Here is an 18568-nt window from a genome sequence, read left to right as displayed (position 1 = left end):
CTGGATCTTGGTGACAGCAGCTCTGAGACTTCTTGGCCTGTTGGCCTCATGCATTCGGCTTGCCAAATTCACCAGATGACATATGCAGCTCTACAGAGGATCTGAAATCTCAGTAGGCCCACATGAGGTTAACCTGGCATACATCATCCAGGTTTCAGATGAGAGTGCACAAAATCTGCAGTGGTGGACGTTCAACTGCACCCAGGGTTGATGGTGGTAATATGCATCACTACTGGAATGAGGAGGACATCTGGGAGAGGTAGAGATCATAGGGCTCTAGTTTTCTATGGTGGAAATCCAGCTCCACATGTATCTGTTAAATCTACTGGTCATCCACATGGCAGCTGGAGTGGAGGGCCTTATTGCTGTAGATCAAGGGAAGGCTGGTGCAGATTCTCATAGACAACACTACCATCATATAGCACTACAACAAACATGCCAAAGTGGGGTCCTGGGTCATGTGCCAGGAGCACTGCATCTCTGGAGTTGGCTGGCGCATTAGGGCATCTCCCCAGATCATGAACCACCTGTTAAGGGCTTTAAATACCAGGGCAGACAACCACAGTGGGTGATGCCTGACAGTCTACAATTGGTGGTTTCACCCTGAGGTGGGGCAGGGCATCTTCCAACAGTGGGGATAATACTTGCTGGATCTTTTTGCCATGGTCGAGAATGTGCGGTGTCAAAACCTCTGTGTACTGTAGTTTCCAAGAAAATTCGTTCTAGGAGAAGCATTCAGGATAAAGGGGAGCATGTGACTTATGTACGCCTTTCCACCTCTGGCTCTCCTGCCAGTTCTGAATAAAAACATGAACACCTAGGTCCAAGTCATCCTGGTGGCTCCAGATTAGGCCAGGAGAGTGTGGTACTAGGAAAGCGGGGGCATGGGCATCTGTCCTCTGATCAGGCTACCACTTCAGGAGAAATGTCTGTCCCAGCAACAGGGCACGGTTCTGCACCAGAATCGGTACAAACGACACCTCTATACATGGAGGCATGTAGGTTAAGCAGCAGCAGTTGACTGTGTACGATCTTCCATCTGAGTTTGTTTGTGTTACCTTCGTGGTCAGTCAACGCCTGGGCAATCCATCACCACCTTACCCCTCAAAAAGAGGAGGAGATGTTACATTGGCTGAACCACAAAAGTTCTCTTACACCTCAGATCATCACATGCATGATTAGCTTTTTGTAGGGTTGTCAGGGCAAAGAAAGTTAAGGCTGTGCAGAAAAGAACTTAGTCAAGGTGGATAGTCCGATGCATCAAGATCTGCTATGCACTGGCCAGGAAGAAGCCAGCAGAAGGACTGAAGGCCTCAATTACTAGAGTCAAGGCTGCTACCATTGTACCAGCATGCAAAGTGCATGAGGGGGGTGTGGGTGAGAGCCGTAGTTATGGAATGTCCTGCCGCACACCGATAGGGTAACATACGACTCCGCCCCCGCAACTGCAGCTCACCTGTTGACTGGAGGCCTGCCGTGTGGACTACAGGACCCAGATTGCCGCATTGTGGCGTGGTGAGTAATGCGGGGACAAATAGATGTTGGTGGGGAATCGTGGATTTCCTGCTGCCACTCACAATAGTGTCCCAATGTTTTCCAGAAACAAAGTTGTCCCCTTGAGCCCCCTGGACCGCATCAACCCCCAAGGTAAAGGGATTCCAATGGCGGGGGCATGTCCGGGAATCCAGCTTCGCTCAACGTGAAGCAACATGGCTCCAGCACCGCTGTATCTTCTTCCCGAAACCTGGAGGTGGGCCTGGGTAAGTTTCAGTAACCTGAAGTATGAAAAGTCTGCCGTAGCAGCAGCCAGCAGAACCCAGGCCAGCTTAAGATGGGGGGGCCCCTGTAGCGCGATTCTGGCGTGCGCGCATAACAATGAAGAACAAACTCCCAACAGCAAGAAGAGAGCCCATATATATATAGTATATATGTATATCTATACTACTATTATAAAGAGAGAACTGTGTCCTTTGAGCCAGGTAAACTAGAAAAGTACACCACCAATCCAAACACCCAAGACATCTTTGAAAACCTCAGGGCAAGCAGAAGGACATAGGCTATATAAAAATAAAAAATATACGTTCTTTAAAAAACTGTAGAATTAAAAATAAGTAGTCCCTTGCAAGTAGCGCCGGCCGGGACGTGCGTGATGACATCGGAAGCGCGGGGAGGAGCGGCGTTCAGGAGCAACAGGAAGAGCGGCGGACTTGAGCGCGGGGAGGAGCTCTGGACAGGCGGGGAGGAGCGGCGAGCAGTGGACAAGTGGTGAGGAGTGGCGAGAAGCGGAGGAGCAGTGGAGCGGTAAACTCAGCAGCGCGGGGAGGAGAGGCGCGCTGCTGAGAGTTGGGACATCGGGGGAAACAGCGGACAAGAGCCGCGGGTGTGCACCAAGGGACGGGCGGAGGGACGGGTGGGGGCCATGAGTGATCGCAAGCCTTTTACTCAAAGTCGGGACGTCGGGGGAAACAGCGGACAAGAGCCGCGGGTGCGCCCCGAGGGATGGGCGGAGGGACGGGCGGGCGGGGGCCATGTGTGCTCGCAAGCCTTTTCCTCAAAGTCGGGACGTCGGGGGAAACAGCGGACAAGAGCGTGGGCAGAAGCGGCCAGGACCAACAAAACCGGAGCAAGGGAACACTGTAAGTACGCTCTGCTGCTCCCGGCCGCTCTGCTGCGCCTCTCCTGCTGCGATGCTGCCCCCAGCCCCCTTCTGCCCCGGGCAACGCTGGGGCGGGCTGCTAGTGTGTTTATATATATATATATATATCTATATATACATATACTTATATATATATATATATATATAAATATATAAAACACTATATATATTACCTTATCGACCCCAACCCCTAAATTCTACCAGCCCTAACCCCTAAAAATACTCTTTCTACCCAAAAAAGCTGTGCCCACCCTAAACCCTAAAAAATACCCTTTCCACCCAAATACCCTACCTAAAAAATATCCTTGCCATCCAAATGCCTCCACCCACCTTAAACCCTTTAAATACCCTTGCCACCCAAATACCCTTACCTACCCCAAACCCTAAAAATACCCTTGCCACTCAAAACCCTTACCCATCCTGAACCCTAGAAATACCCTTGCCACCCAAATACCCCTACCCACCATAAACCCCCAAAATATCCTTGTCACCAAAATACCCCTTCCCTCCCTAAAACCTAAAAATATCCTTTCCACCCAAATACTTCTTCCCACCCTATAACCTAAAAATACCATTGCCTCCAAATACCCCTACCCACCTTAAACCCTAAAAATACACTTGCCACCCAAATACCCCTGCCCACCCTAAACGCTATAAATATCCTTGCCACCCAAAAAACCCTACTCTCCCTAAACCCTACAAATACAACTAACACCCAAATACCACCACCTACCCTAAAAATACTGTTTCCACCCAAATAACCCTCAGCTACCCTAAACCCTAAAAAAATACCCTAGCTATCCAAAACCGCCAACCACCCTAAACCTTAATAACGCCTTTGCTCTTATATATATGTATCCTTGTACACGTCAATTAAGCACACAAGTGGGATTGAAGCATGCAAATACTTTTTAAATTCCCACTCAGTATCCCTTTTGGAACATTCTAACATGTTACTAGAAATGATGGACTTCCGTCTCCAACAAAATGTGTAGATATTTAATAACAAATACTTCCTGCAAGTACAGGGAACCAGGATGGGGACACCATACAGACTAACCTACGTAAATTAAAAAAATTGGTGGGAGGCGGAAGTTGCATGGAACAAACAGAACAGGGTATGCATAGAACAAGTAATTTCATGAACTTGTTTCATTGACAACTTATTTATTATCTGGGACGGTGAAAGGGATGATTTTGAGACATTCTTGAAATCCCTAAACTACAACTTGCAAGGATTGAAATTCACATATAACATCAGTGAGAAGGCAATCAATTATTTGCTTTTGGGGTTTACATCAATGATAATAAAATGTGTTTCAATATTTATAGGAAGTCGACCAGCATGAACAGCATACTCCATGCCAACAGTGGCCATCCATGTACCTTAAAATGGAATGTCTCGTATGAAGAATTTCTTCGAGCCAAGCAGAATTGCTCAGAAAAGATGGAGTTGTATCTGCTGGCTGAAGAAATGTACCGATGATTTAGAGTAAGAGGTAATCCCATCGAGGTTTTGGAAGATGCCCTTCAAAGGGCAAATGGAAAGAACTGAGAGATCCTGCTGGTGGTGAAACCAAAGACTGAAGAATTAGGAGGAATCTGAGGATTCTAGATACATTATGCATTATGACATGCCCAATTTTGAGGTAACAGGATTGTTAAAACAGAACTGTAACATCCTCAAAATGGATGAAAACCATAAGGACCTACTACCAGAAACTCAAACCATAACGTACAGGAAGACAGCCTCACTGGGAGATCTTTAAAATAAACATTTCTTGAATCCTGACAATTCAACGAGTTCTGGGATTGACAATTGACTATCAAGTGAAAAGAGGATTTTGGAAGTGCTTCAGGTGCAAAGTTTGCACTTATGAACACAATTTATTGAGTTTGGGATGCTGCATGGTAAAAATAACAAGATAAATAAGTGGATAACATGGGAATCCACATTTGTCGTCTATATCCTTGAATGTACATGTGGAAAAAAGTATGTCAGGAGCGCTATCAACAAACTCAAGCTCCGCATCCTGCAACATCTTTGTGCAATAAAGAGTAAGGAATTTTCATACACCATGGCGAAACACATCTGTGAGGTTCATAATGGAAATGCTAGAAAAATGAGATATTATGGTATACAGAGAACTGGATGGTAATAGAGAACTGGATCTGCAGAGAGCAGAGTCCAAGTGGATAACATTAATGGGAAAAGAGCACCCGTGGTGTTTGACTGTGGATGCTGAACTGCAAGTTAATCTGTGATGTCCCCACTCTCTTGAACTGATCATTTTACAGTAGAATATTAATTAATTTTTCTAGCACCCTCATTTTACAATCTGGCCTTTACACTGTTTGAACCTTTATCTCCACCTTAATGCTTTTTGCGCTTCTTTTAGATCAATGCTTTGCTGAGTGCCATATACAGTGATAAAATATATACAGACAAGTGGATGTTGTAAATATATCCAGCAATATTTGAAATTGAAATAATACTATGGGTACACTGTGCATAACTGAGACCTGTGGAATTATGCTTTGTTCTGGTTGGAAATGCAGGATTACATGTGTATTGTCATAGAATATATATAAATACCAATATGATGTTATGGATAAATTAGTATGATCATGTGTACCTTACAGAGATAATGCAGGCCTAATTTTAATGATTTTTAAAATTAGTATGTATCTTCTTGTAGAACATGTGCAGTTTTACTGCACTTGCACTTTTTTCAGAGATTGAACTTATTTTTGTGGTATATAGTGATTAGAAACAGGCTCAAAATGAGATCATGATGACATATGTAAAATCATCGGAGACTGGTAGTAATACATATACAAAAAAGGCTTCAAACTTACCTTCAAAATGCTTACATTTTCATAGTCAAGGCATGCGTGGTAAAGGAAAAGGGAGCACAGAGAGGCAACACATATGTTAAAAAGCACAAATGCTAAACAAAAACAATCACAAAGCGTAATGCAGTGCAGATGCAGCCTGCAGCTGTGATTCAAGCAACTATTAAAAGATTTGACAAATGTAATTGAAGAGTCCGGATAGATTGTTTTTGTTTAGCATTTGTGCTTTTTTAGATGTGTTGCCTCTCTGTGCTCTCTTTTTGCATTATAGTGGTTGGGTTCATTGGTAGTGGACCAAGGAGGTGGGCAACAGTGACTTTGTGCTTCCAAATACAGTGTACAGTCTGGTAGTGCGGCGTTAATTATCCCTTGCTGCCATTTCCCTTTTCTTCTAATGCATGGTAAAGGCATATGCTTTGTAGAATTTTACGTGATAAAGACATACATGGTAAAGGCATATGCATTGTAATGGACTCATGGTAATGGTATTGAATAGTAGCAGCCGCGTTGTAAAGGGTGTTTCCCCTTTATGTGAATTACATACGTTTTCAGCATCTTATAGCTGGGAAGAGGCAATGTTGTCAATACTGAAGATGTACGGTTCCACTGTTAGTCGCTGGAACTACCAACAATTTATGTTGTGGGAGCAGAGTAGAAAAGACATCTGAATGTGGAAGATTTTCAAGATGAGATTTAACAACTTAAAGGTTATCTTCGGAGCACAGTAAAATGAATTTTGTCTTGGCAGGCTTCAGTGTAAGAAAATAGTTCATCCCCTTTTTTGGAATTTTCACTGACCAATTTGTGTTTTGGGATTTCAGAAAGATCGTTCACTAAGATGTTCACTAAACTGATGGTAGGATACACTCTTTCATCAATTTCCTATCTCAGATATTTCATGTAAAGTTTTAGTGAAAAGGCATTTGGCTTTATCTCTCAGTGCACTGGACACATTAGGGGGAATGTGAATTACCTAAAAAACTAGCAGCCTGATTCATGAAAACCGGAATCTGCAATTTTCCAATTGCGATTAACTGCGAATCGCAATTTAGAAATCGCAGATCGGTATTCATGAATTTTTCCGATAAAAAAATGCGATTCGCACGCAGCCGCAAAAAGCGTTAGCGATTTTCGAAAATCGCAGAATAATCGCTATTTTCGGCAACATCCGTGTAGGATTTGCGAATACGCAAATAGCGATATCGCTAATTGCGAGATCGCAAAATCGCGGGATCGGGAAAACGGGAAGTCGCATTTCGAGCACAGTGATGACATCACAACCAGGAAGCAGCCAGTTCCCACCCCCATTCACCACAGTGAGGCAGACCTCGAGGCAGCAACTGAGTCAGCTCCTGCAAGGACACCTGCACACTTGGAATACCACACCCAATCTCACTGCAGCAATGGCAGAGGAGGCTGTGCCAGGGCCCACCAACACCGGGCGCAAGAGAAAACTGAAGTTCTCCGAACAGGAGTTGGAGCACCTCATCGAAGGGGTGGTAGAGAACCACTCTAAACTGTTTGGGAAAGAGTCAAGGAGGGTGGCTGAGCAGGAGAAGCGGAGAATCTGGGTCGGGATAGCGGCCACAGTGAGCTCCGTGGGCGTGGCAGACAGGTCACTTGAAGAACTAAAGAAGAGGTGGTACGACCTCCGAGGTCGTGCCAAGGAGAGGGTTGCTGAGAGGCTGGGAGAGTCCCTGGCCACTGGAGGGGGAGGACCTACAGTCCCTCCAAACACCACCATGGAGGACCGCGTCGAGGACACGTTGGAGTCCGAGGCGTGCATTGGAGTCATCAGATTGGACTCATCCCGCCCCACCCAAGAGAGCCAAGGTAAGTGGCATGCGACTGCGACCCTGTCCCCTATGAATGGCCATTACCCTATAGCCTCCCATAATGTTCCAAAGTCATGCCATCGGTGCACATTAGGTAATGCCCTAAAGCATTGTGGGACATGTAGTGTGGCCACAATGTACAAGTACCCCAATGCAGCCAGACAGGTTCCAAGGTACGCATTGCCACAGCCAGTCAGGGAATGTCATCCAGCATGCATGTAGCAACTGCACGTGTGACAGATACATGCAACTAATGGACGTCCACTTCCCCTCACAGGTGGCGCAGACAGCAGCGACAGTGACAGGCTGCTCATCGATGAGCAACCACAGGATGCGGAGGAGGTGCCGTCACAAACACATCCAGCACCAACAGGCGCTGCGCCTACCCCTGCAGCCAGGCCCACAGCATCAGCGCCAGCACCAACAGGTGCTGCACCAACCCCTGCAGCCAGGCCCACAGCATCAGCGCCAGCACCAACAGGCGCTGCACCTACCCCTGCAGCCAGGCCCACAGCATCAGCGCAAGCACCAACAGGCGCTGCACCAACCCCTGCAGCCAGGCCCACAGCATCAGCGCCAGCACCAACAGGCGCTGCATCAACCCCTGCAGCCAGGCCTACAGCATCAGCGCCAGCACCAACAGGCGCACCACCAACCCCTGCAGCCAGGCCCGCAGCAGCTGGAGCCTCCACATCTGCTCCAGCGACAGCGGTGATACAGCGCCCACCCACTGTGGGCAGCCAGCAGAGCAGGCATGGCAGGGCTCGCCTGCAGAACAATGCACGCAGCGGCAGGAGGGGGATGGAAGTGCAATTGCCGAGCATGAGCATAGAGCGTAGAATGCTACGCATTCACCAGCTGCAGGCACGCCGGCAAGGGGCCATACAGATGCAGCTGTATAATATTGGCCGCAATGTGGCAGGTGTGGGGGAGAGGATGGACCGCATGACGGCAGCCATGGCAGGTGTGGGGGAGAGGATGGACCGCATGACGGCAGCCATGGAGGCCAACACTGCTGCGCTAATATCACAGTGCAACACCGGCCGCCGCCACCACCGGCTGCTACTGACGCGGCTGTCGTCATACACCAGGTCAAACTACGTGATCGGCAATGCGACATCCCAGCTATCGCGACGGTCCCTGGCGCAGCAGCAGCAGCTAATCCAATGCTGCGAGGATGTGGCCAGAGTATTAGAGCACCTCACTACTGCCGTTATGGCACTCCACCCCCCTGTACCTGGCAATGTCGGGGGGGACGATGCCAGCGAGGGCACCTCAAGTCTGAGCAGCCAGTCTGCCTCACAGGTAGCGGTGTTACGACGTAGCACCAGGCCCACTGCAGGGTCACGTGCGGTGGCAGAGGAGGAGCCGGAGAGGCGCTTGGGTGATTCGCGCCGGAGGCGCACCTGACTAACATGTACTTTTACAGGCACAGGCTGACACTATAAGCCTGCCCTGTGTTTTGGACGCAGCAGTATGGGGCAATACTGATTGCATAGGAAGGATGGCAACTTGCACTATTATTGTGAATCAAACAATAATATTTATTCTTGCATCATACATTGGCGTCCTGTCATTATTTCCATTTGCATGCAATTGTGATTTGTTGGGTGAGGGGAGTGGGTGCACTAGAAACTGTTCATTGTGATGTGGTTGCGGCGTCTGTGGCCTTCAGCTGGGTTCTCCCCGCGTGCATGACGCCCATGTGCAGGTGGCCGGTCGTCCCCTTCCGACTCACTGCCAGGGATGTCTACAGGTATCCTGCGCTTGGTAGCAATGTTGTGTAGTATTGCACAGACAGCCACAATGCGGCAGCACACATCAGGACTGTAGTACATGGCCCACCTGTCTTGTGCAGTATGCGGAATCTGCTCTTCAGTAGCCCAAAAGTCCTTTCAATGCAATTCCTTGTCCGTATGTGTGCAACATTGTAACGCAGTTGCTGTGGTGTAGCAGGGTTGAGGTATGGGGTGAGGAGGTATTCACGGAGGGCATAGCCACTGTCACCTGAATGAGAGGAGCAGAGGGTGAGTGCCTGTGCAGCGCAGCTACTTCATCGCAATGTGACATTGTGGTCAAAGTGTACTTACCAAGTAGGTGTCCTTCCCCAAAGTCTCCCCTGGCCAGTCGTGTGTGGAGGCCGCAGTGCCGGAATATGAATGAGTCATGGGTACTCCCTGGGTACTGTGCCACTACGTCCGTGATGTATGTCTTAGCATTGCAGATCATCTGGATGTTGAGGGAGTGGTAGGACTTGCGATTGCGGTACATGTACTCCGTTGCAGCTGGTGGGCAGATGGCGATGTGGGTACAGTCAATGCATCCTATCACATGTGGGAAATGGGCAACATTGTAGAATTGTAGCTTGGTCGAATCCAAATCCTGTATTATTACCCCCTCACATATTCGCTTATACTAGATATGCGATATTATTACTACATACCTCATAGGAGAGGAGTAAATTCAATGTTCCTTCGATATCATCTACATATGTTTATACCGCTTTGTTCGTATCTATAAGTATAAAGAAGGGGTTTTTCTTAAATTCTAGGTTTCGTTCAACCATCCCCACATATTCTATGTTAGTTTGGTATGGTCAGACTTGTACCTGTGAATAGGATATGATCTTGCCGGATTTGGCTGCCTATGAGGTATGTAGTAATAATATCGCCCATCTAGTATAAGCGAATATGTGAGGGGGTAATAATACAGGATGCCACCTATAATCCTTATTTCCTCATTTAGAAACAGCACACTTTGCAAATTGAGAATAGCATCCTGTGATCTGTTAATCGTCCAAAATTATAAATGGCCTTTCGTTAAACCAGCATTCTCCATTTGGGCAATGAACTCCATCTGGAATAAGGTATGCATGCATTAGATGATACGCCATGCTTTTTTAGTGTTAATACCATGGGGTTAACAGCATTGGACTTAGTTCCAAGGGAGAGGCAAACAAGCTTTTTTAATAAATGTGTACAGAGATGTTACAGAAAAAATAATGTAAAAGAAAACGATATTGTGGAACATGACCTCAACCTTGTGCCCAATCTGAATATGTGTAAAAAAAACGGGTATTTTCACATCAATTTGTAAAACATTAGTGTGACAATCGGGGAAAGGGAGATGTGTCCTTACAAAGATGAAAAATTTGTTTAAGCGTATTACCACATCAATTTGTATAACATTAGTGAGACAATCTGGGAAAGGGAGATGTGTCCTTACAAAGATGAAAAACTTGTTTAAGCGCAAAAATGGATGGTAACTGTGTTTTTAATGTTTTTTAATCATTTAGAATCAGTCCTGAGGAAGGTGTACTAAAAGAAAGCCGAAACGCCGCGTCGACCTTTTTGATTCTTTTTGTTTTTATTATGTATTTCATGTAAATTTTTATTAAAATGTCTATTGTGATATGTTTTTAACAATGTTTTGATATGAATTATGAACTGTAAACTGATCAAGTGAATAAATCGAAAACATAGTTTTACCAAACATACATCGTGACAAGTCTCAATAATTAAATTCCTAGCCTTTTGACAATAGTACAAATAGTTATATAGAATCTGTCATAACCTATGATTGTCCCTAATGCTATAGTGCATAATTGATGTGTATTGATAATTAAAATACATCACATTGTACCTTTGCCTTTCCCGCCGATTTCACGGCATGCCTGTTTAATCACCATACCCCTACTACTAACACTAAAATAGGACAATCTTCTATTGTCCACCTAGTTGGGACATTGTTGTTCTTTGACTACTGTCTTCCCCCCAGTCCCTTATAACTCTGTGTGTGGTCCTCCTTTTTCTTCAATTATGTTTGGTCAGGTCTGCACCTGTTACTGATTGGCCAACGGTTTTTCAAACATTTTTTTCAATGGCTTTTATGGTTACCACCTGCTTTGGGTTGTCCTTAATTTGCGCCTCGCAAACAGCGATTTTGTTTTTTTTCGCTATTTGCGAATTTTCATGATTACCTATTGCGATTGTATAGCGAATTCACAATTTTTTTGCAGTATCCGTGGTTTGTCGCATTTTTCGATTCGCTAATGCTCTCCTGCCGGGATTCTGCGAATCTATTTGCGAATTCGCTATTATGTGTTTGCGACTTCGCTATTTTGGTGGTGAATGCCGATTGGGGAAATTGCGCCCGCAATAGCATTTTTGCAGCTATTGCGAGCGCAATTTTGCTTCATGAATCAGGCGGTAAATCTTCATGAATTGCGATTTTGAGGAAGGAGTATGGCAGCCATTGTGGCTCTGCACTGCAAGGGCCAACCAGAGTGGGTACGATGACTAAGAGTGTCTAATGGTCAACCACATTTAACGCATTGCATAAATCAGGCAACACTGAGAAGATAGCATCATACATACCAGGTACATACATAATATCATATAGTGCTTGCACTGTGGCTTTTTCCAAGCTAAATTAAGCCTTAATGATAAGCACCAAGAAAGTTCAGTTTCAGATGTAGGGTAGGAGTTGGGCTGCTACTGCTTGTTTGATTAATTTGCCCAGGAGGTGTCATTTGGAGACTGGGTGGAACTTATGGAGGTCCTACTTTAAAGCTGGCTAATTTGTGTTATTTTATGTGCCAATGTGTGTTACATTCATAATATGGGGTAATGAGGGCCAATCATAGGTAAGTGTGAAAGTGGTCCTTTGACTTTGGATTTGGTTGTGTTTCATATTGTTTACAGGTGAGTCCTACTGGATAGTGACCAAAGAGCTTAAAAAAGCAGTGAATTGTTTAGTGATGAATTATATTGGATATTGGCCTCCTCGATCATTCTATGGATTTTTGTGAAACATTTTCTGAATGAATGTGTGCTCTACAGGACATTTCTGTTTCTGGAGAGCTGTCAAATGTTCGGATTCATGTGGTGGTCATGTTTTCGGACATTGCTTGACCAGCAACATTTTATTTATTGATTTAACAGCTTTATATAAAGCTCTTGCACCAAGTTGACACTATTGTGCTTTACCTTATGGACTCAGCAAAATACAGTGCAATAATAGAGACCGACATATTAATGAAGTTCCAATCAATCAATCAATCAGAGCATTTATATAGCGCACTACTCACCCAGAGGGTCTCAAGGCGCTAGGGGAGGGGGGTCCGCTACTGCTCGAACAGCCAGGTCTTGAGTTGCTTCCTGAAGGCGAGGTGGTCCTGGGTCAGGCGGAGGTGGGTCGGGAGGGAGTTCCATGTCTTGGAGGCGAGGTAGGAGAAGGACCGTCCCCCTGTGGTGGCTCTTCGGATGCGGGGGACGGCGGCGAGGGCGTGGCCGGTCGATCGGAGCTGGCGTTTGGGAGCGTAGAAGTTGAGGCGACTGCTGAGGTACCCTGGGCCTTGGTTGTGTAGGGCTTTGTGTGCGTGGGTGAGGAGACGGAAGGTGATTCTCTTGTTGACCGGGAGCCAGTGCTGGTCTCTCAGGTGTCCGGAGATGTGGCTGCGACGGGGGATGTCCAGGATGAGTTGTGCTGAGGCGTTCTGGATCCGCTGGAGTCTCTTCTGGAGTTTGGCGGTAGTTCCGGCGTAGAGGGAGTTGCCGTAGTCCAGGCGGCGAGTGACGAGGGCCTGGGTGACCGTCTTCCTGGTCTCGGTGGGGATCCACCGGAAGATCTTACGTAGCATGCGCAGGATGTTGAAGCACGACGAGGAGACGGCGTTGACTTGTCTGGTCATGGAGAGGGAGGAGTCCAGGATGAATCCCAGGTTGCGTGCGTGGTCTGTTGGTTTGGGTGCGCTGCCTAGGGCGGGGGGCCACCAGGAGTCATCCCAGGCGGAGGGAGAGGATCCCAGGATGAGGACTTCCGTCTTGTCCGAGTTCAGTTTCAGGCGGCTGTTCTTCATCCATTCGGCTACCTCTTTCATCCCTTCGTGAAGGTTGGCTCTGGCGGTGGCGGGGTCGTTGGTGAGGGAGAGGATCAGCTGAGTGTCATCGGCGTAGGAGATGATGTTGAGGTTGTGCTGGCGTACGATGGCTGCGAGGGGGCTCATGTAGACGTTGAAGAGGGTTGGGCTGAGCGAGGAGCCTTGGGGAACGCCGCAGATGACTTCGGTGGCTTCAGATCTGAACGGGGGGAGGCGGACTCTCTGTGTCCTTCCGGCGAGGAAGGAGGTGATCCACTCCAGTGCCTTCTCCTGGATTCCGACATTGCTGAGACGCTGTACTAGTGTACGGTGGCAGACAGTGTCGAAGGCCGCGGAGAGGTCTAGGAGGATGAGGGCTGCTGTTTCTCCGTTGTCAAGCAGTGCTCGGATGTCATCGGTGGCTGCGATCAGGGGGGTCTCGGTGCTGTGGTTGGCCCGGAATCCCGGAAGTTAAATTGATGGGAGCATTCCTACTTCGGGAGTAACTTTAACAGATGATTTTAAGTGATGTCTGCAGGGCAGAAGTTCAGGTTCCATCCCTAGGCTAACAGCAAAACTTATAAAGAAGCTGCTAATCCTGGCAAAGATTCATGTTGTCTTCGCACAGCTGTGAAACTTGATACTTCTGTGCGCAGTTAGTTCCTGCTTCTGAGATCTCTTTGGTACAAGCAGGCTCTACTGCAGCAATGCACTCTACACTTATTTTCCTACATCGGACCCAAAACATATAATGACTTACCAAAACACATCAGAGCCTCCTCCTCACTTCCCGAGTTCTGCAAGAAGCTGAAGACCTGGCTCTTTGAATAACTGCGGGCCCACTCCCCTGTTCACCAGCTCAGGCACCCGGACATCCTCACTGGTGGTTAGTGTGCTCTACAAATCAACATAACATGACAGTGAGAAGATTTCACAGACAGTGAGGTTTAGTCAGATGCAAGGTTTCATACATTAGACATGCAATGTTAAATGTGATTTTTACTTTGATGAGTAGCCAATGTAAGTTTATATCTTATAAGATATGGGTCATACCTCCTACATGCAGATATGATTCTAACTGTGGAGTGTCATATGCTTGAGCTGGAGAAACAAATATTGAGGCACCCCAGAAAGGACAGTGAGTTGAAGTTTGATTGAGAGGTAACAGTGTATAGCATGACGGTTTAAGATGGGTACAAGAAAGCAAAAGCTTCATTTTTCGAGATAATGAAGATGATAATTGCTGGAAGTGGGGGTCCTTATCTCTTACCGCTGCCGCCAAATGCTGGAGTGGGGAGTCCCCGTCCCCTCGCTTCATCGTTAGGCTACGTGAGGACACCTTCTGAGATAGTCCTGCTCACCCCCTTAGTAGCTTGGCATGAGCAGCCAGGCTTATCTCCAAGGCACAAGTATACAGTATGTGCAACCATGCTCACAGTAACCCAATGATGTCACCACAAAGCAACGCCACACGAGTTTTTATAAAATGAGTATAAACTTTATATAAGAAGTTATACGATACGACCACACAATGCAAAATCAACCTACGAGAATGGGTAGTATTCTTTCCGGTGGGTTGGTAGGTTCTAATCCCAGTCACTGCTTCTAACTAACAGTTAAGCTCACCTCTAACCGTTTCCAAAAGGTTAGGCCAGTTGTATTGCTAGAATCACACATATTGCAAAAGAAAACAAATACTGCCAAACATAACAATATTCTCTTGAACTGTGCAACAGAGAAACAATGCCATACGTATTGCCACAGTCATGTACTTTGCAATAGAAGTAATAATGCAATGCGTATCACTACCAGCATGCCCTGTACCAGGAAAAAACAAAGCAATGCATCACACTACAATCCTGTACTGTGCAATGAAGAAAGAATGCAATGCTCCACGTTATAATCAGATACTGTGCAATGAAGAAATAATGCAATGCGCCATGTTACAATCAGGTAATCTGCAAGGGAAAAATAACGCAGTGCGTGGCGCACCAAGCATGTAGTTCGTCAGGCACAAATGAGGTCAGGCCTCATACGACAGTTCGATAGTTCGGTAGCAGCAATAATGCAAAGTGTAATACGACAGTTTAGGTGCTCCGCGAACAATGCCCCCAATATGGATCAATGATGACACAAAAGTACTGCTTACCACTCCGGCCCCAGTACTGACCATCCTTGGGTCAGCACGGGCCGAGATCCGAGCCGAAGCAACAGGCTTGCGCAGCTGACATATGCGAGAGTCCGCGAGTGTGTCCCTCCGGGCCCGCTCCCCACCCCAGGTGGTGATCCATGTTACCTGGGGAGGCACGACCCCACTCTCCTCTCCGACTTCAGCGACTTGGGACTTGATCCAGAACTCCGTCACGGGGTGCGGCAAGCTCGGCCCGGCAGCTCAGCTCCTCTATGGCTGCCGGTCTGGGACACTGCTTTTCTACCCAGAGGGCCCAATGATTTGGCCCTCCTTATGGTAGTCTGAGTGAACACTGAGACCCGCCCTCAGCACTGTGGAGACTTTACTTCAAATTTGGTGCACACCCTACACAGGCACTCCTCACCAGCGCCTCAGGTTGCACCTCGACATGCACACTGCGGGCGAGAGGCGCCTCTTCTCTGGTGCTCACGATGACCCAGCTCTCTTCAACAATGCCCTGCTTGCACCGTGACACAAACACTGCACGTCCGTGTCTCTTCTCTTCTCCGGCTGCACACGATGTCCAGGCGCTCTTCACCAATGCACTGGCTGCACCATGACACGCACTCCGTGCGTCCGAGTCTCACCTCTTCTCCCGGTGCACACAATGACCAGGCGCTCCTCACCAACGCCCTGGCTGTACCACAACACACACGCTGTGCGTCTGAGACTTACTTCTTTCGGTGCACATGATGTCCAGGCGCTCTTCACCAACGCACCGGCTGCACCACGACACACATGCTGCACGTCCGAGACTCACTTCTTCTTTTGGTGCACATGATGACCAGGCGCTCCTCACCAATGCCCTGCACCATGACACGCACTCCGTGCGTCCGAGTCTCACCTCTTCTCCCGGTGCACACAATGACCAGGCGCTCCTCACCAACGCCCTGGCTGTACCACAACACACACGCTGCGCGTCCGAGTCTCACTTCTTCTCCCGGTGCACACGATGACCAGGCGCTCTTCACCAACACCCTGGCTGCACCACGACACACATGCTGCACGTCTGAGACTCACTTCTTCTTTTGGTGCACATGATGACCAGGCCCTCTTCACCAATGCCCGGGCCTGCACCACGACACGCACCCTGCGCGTTCGAGTCTCACTTTGTTTCCCTGTGCACACAACGACTATGCGCTATTCACAAATGCCTTGGCCTGCACCACTACACGCACCCAGCGTGTCTGAGACTTAGGTTACTCCTGCATGCCCATGATCACAAGGCACAGCTTCTGAGGGTCTCAAGCTGCAAAAGCACGTCCAAACTGCATTGCTTGGGACTTGTCCAGAAACTTTTATGATCTTGTATTTCCAAACAGGGAGCCAGCTCACCTTGGGCCCTTGGGAATACAAGACAGAGCACAAAGCACAGTCTTCTTCAAGCAGGGGGACCCAGTGTCTCCAAGCACAGTTCCAACAGCTTCTCCCTTGATTAGAACAGTAAACTGCAGACCAGCCCCAGATCACAAAGCAAGGATTGGTCTTTCCACAGCAGTCTCTTCAGTTACTCCTTCTTTAGCAGAGGTACCTCTTGACCACAGAATGGGTCCAAGCCTTTCCAGTCTCAATCCATTTCTGTTTCATTCCAATGTTCAGGGGTTACAGCTCTCATAGTTATACACCTTAATGTCTTTGAAGTTTGTTTGTGCTCAAGTGTCCCTGATCCCTCCCTAAATCAGTTCTAGGTGTCTTCCTCCCAGTGTCACCTCTCCCTCTTTGATGCTGGGGGTCTGGATCTTTAATCACTCAGTAGGAGATTGATCAATTGGTTTATAACACCAGCCCAGGCCTTTTCACCTCCCGGGCTTCTCCTCCCACTACTCTACAGATGCAGGGCAGCCTGGTGCCATCTCACCCCTCCCTGGGTCAAGACTAAGTATGGGCGAAATTGGCGAATTCACGGTCCGTGAATTCGCGCGAAATGGCAAAAAAATCTGAGAATTTTCCCGCGAATTCGCGGATTTTTTTGCCATTTGCACAAATATGTGACCACGTGTGCCTGTAACTTTGCCAGCGCGCCAAAAGGCGCCGAGGTCCCTTGAGTGAGCTGGCCATTATAGTGGGGACGGGCAGGAAGACGTTTCATACCACTAGTGTGTGGTGGACTGGGCCAAACAGGCGAGTCTTCTATGCGAGTTCACATGCATCTTGTTTATAAAGGGTCAGAGACCGAGCAGAGCAGCAGATGAGGAGAAAGCAGCCTCCTGGTCACAGGAGCTACACGGGGATGGCGCTCGGGAAACTCATGTATGCAAAAATACGTTTGACACAGGACCCCAGAATCTTTCAGTTGTCCAAGATAGCTCTGCTGCACGTTTTGGTACAGAGCCATTCTGATCCTGCTCAGTGGGTTCAGGCGCATGCAGCTGCTGCTGCTGGACAATGTCCCATCTCATACTAAACTGCCCCGTACAGGCATATGCTGGCGCTGGGCAGTAGGGTGCAGTGGCATGTGAGTGCTGCACACCTGGTACATGTGCATACCAGTGCCAGGGGAGACACATGTTTATTGGTGCTGTGTAGCAAGTTATGACTTTACATTTTGACTGCACCAGACGGTGGTACCACCTACAAGGATCAGGAGCATCCAGGCACCAGACTTCATGGTGCAAGAGCATAATGGTGCTGTGCGGTACGGGTATATATGTACTGGGGGCAGGGGGGCACTTAGCACAATGTATGCTCACACCCAGAGGGCTCCCAGGCAATTGAGCATGAATGATTTTCACACTGAGAGGGCTCCGGGGCACTTCAGCAGCGCGGGGCTCACACCCACTGGGCACCGGGGCAGTTCAGTAGCGCAGGGGCTCAAAACCCCTGGGCAGCTCAGCAGCGCGGGGGCTCACACCCACAGGGCTCCCAGGCAGTTTAGCAGCGCCACCCTCTGGTTCATCACTGCCACCCTCTGGTTCACCAGTGCCACCCTCTGGTTCACCACTGCCGCCCTCTGGTTCTTCACTGCCACCCTCTGGTTCATCACAGCACCCTCTGGTTCACAACTGCCACCCTCTGGTTCACTACTGTCACCCTCTGGTTCATCACAGCACCCTCTGGTTCACCACTGCCACCCTCTGGTTCACCACTGCCACCCTCGGGTTCATCACTTCCACCCTCTGGTTCATCACAGCACCCTTTGGTTCATCACAGCACCGTCTGGTTCACCACTA

The 18568-nt window shown here is 48.1% G+C and overlaps 1 long non-coding RNA gene across 1 annotated transcript; it reads left to right on the top strand.

Annotated features, from left to right (window-relative positions):
* The first annotated feature begins 7461 nt into the window (after positions 1 to 7461).
* LOC144792186 (uncharacterized) lies at positions 7462 to 10839 on the top strand. Its single transcript, XR_013602516.1, has 2 exons — positions 7462 to 8269; positions 8312 to 10839. It is a non-coding gene; the product is annotated as an uncharacterized LOC144792186 (long non-coding RNA).
* The last annotated feature ends 7729 nt before the right edge of the window (positions 10840 to 18568 follow it).

The sequence above is a fragment of the Lissotriton helveticus genome, chromosome 11, assembly GCF_964261635.1.
Source record: "Lissotriton helveticus chromosome 11, aLisHel1.1, whole genome shotgun sequence".
NCBI classification, from domain to species: domain Eukaryota; kingdom Metazoa; phylum Chordata; class Amphibia; order Caudata; family Salamandridae; genus Lissotriton; species Lissotriton helveticus.
This window is presented reverse-complemented; position numbering and strand designations above follow the sequence as displayed.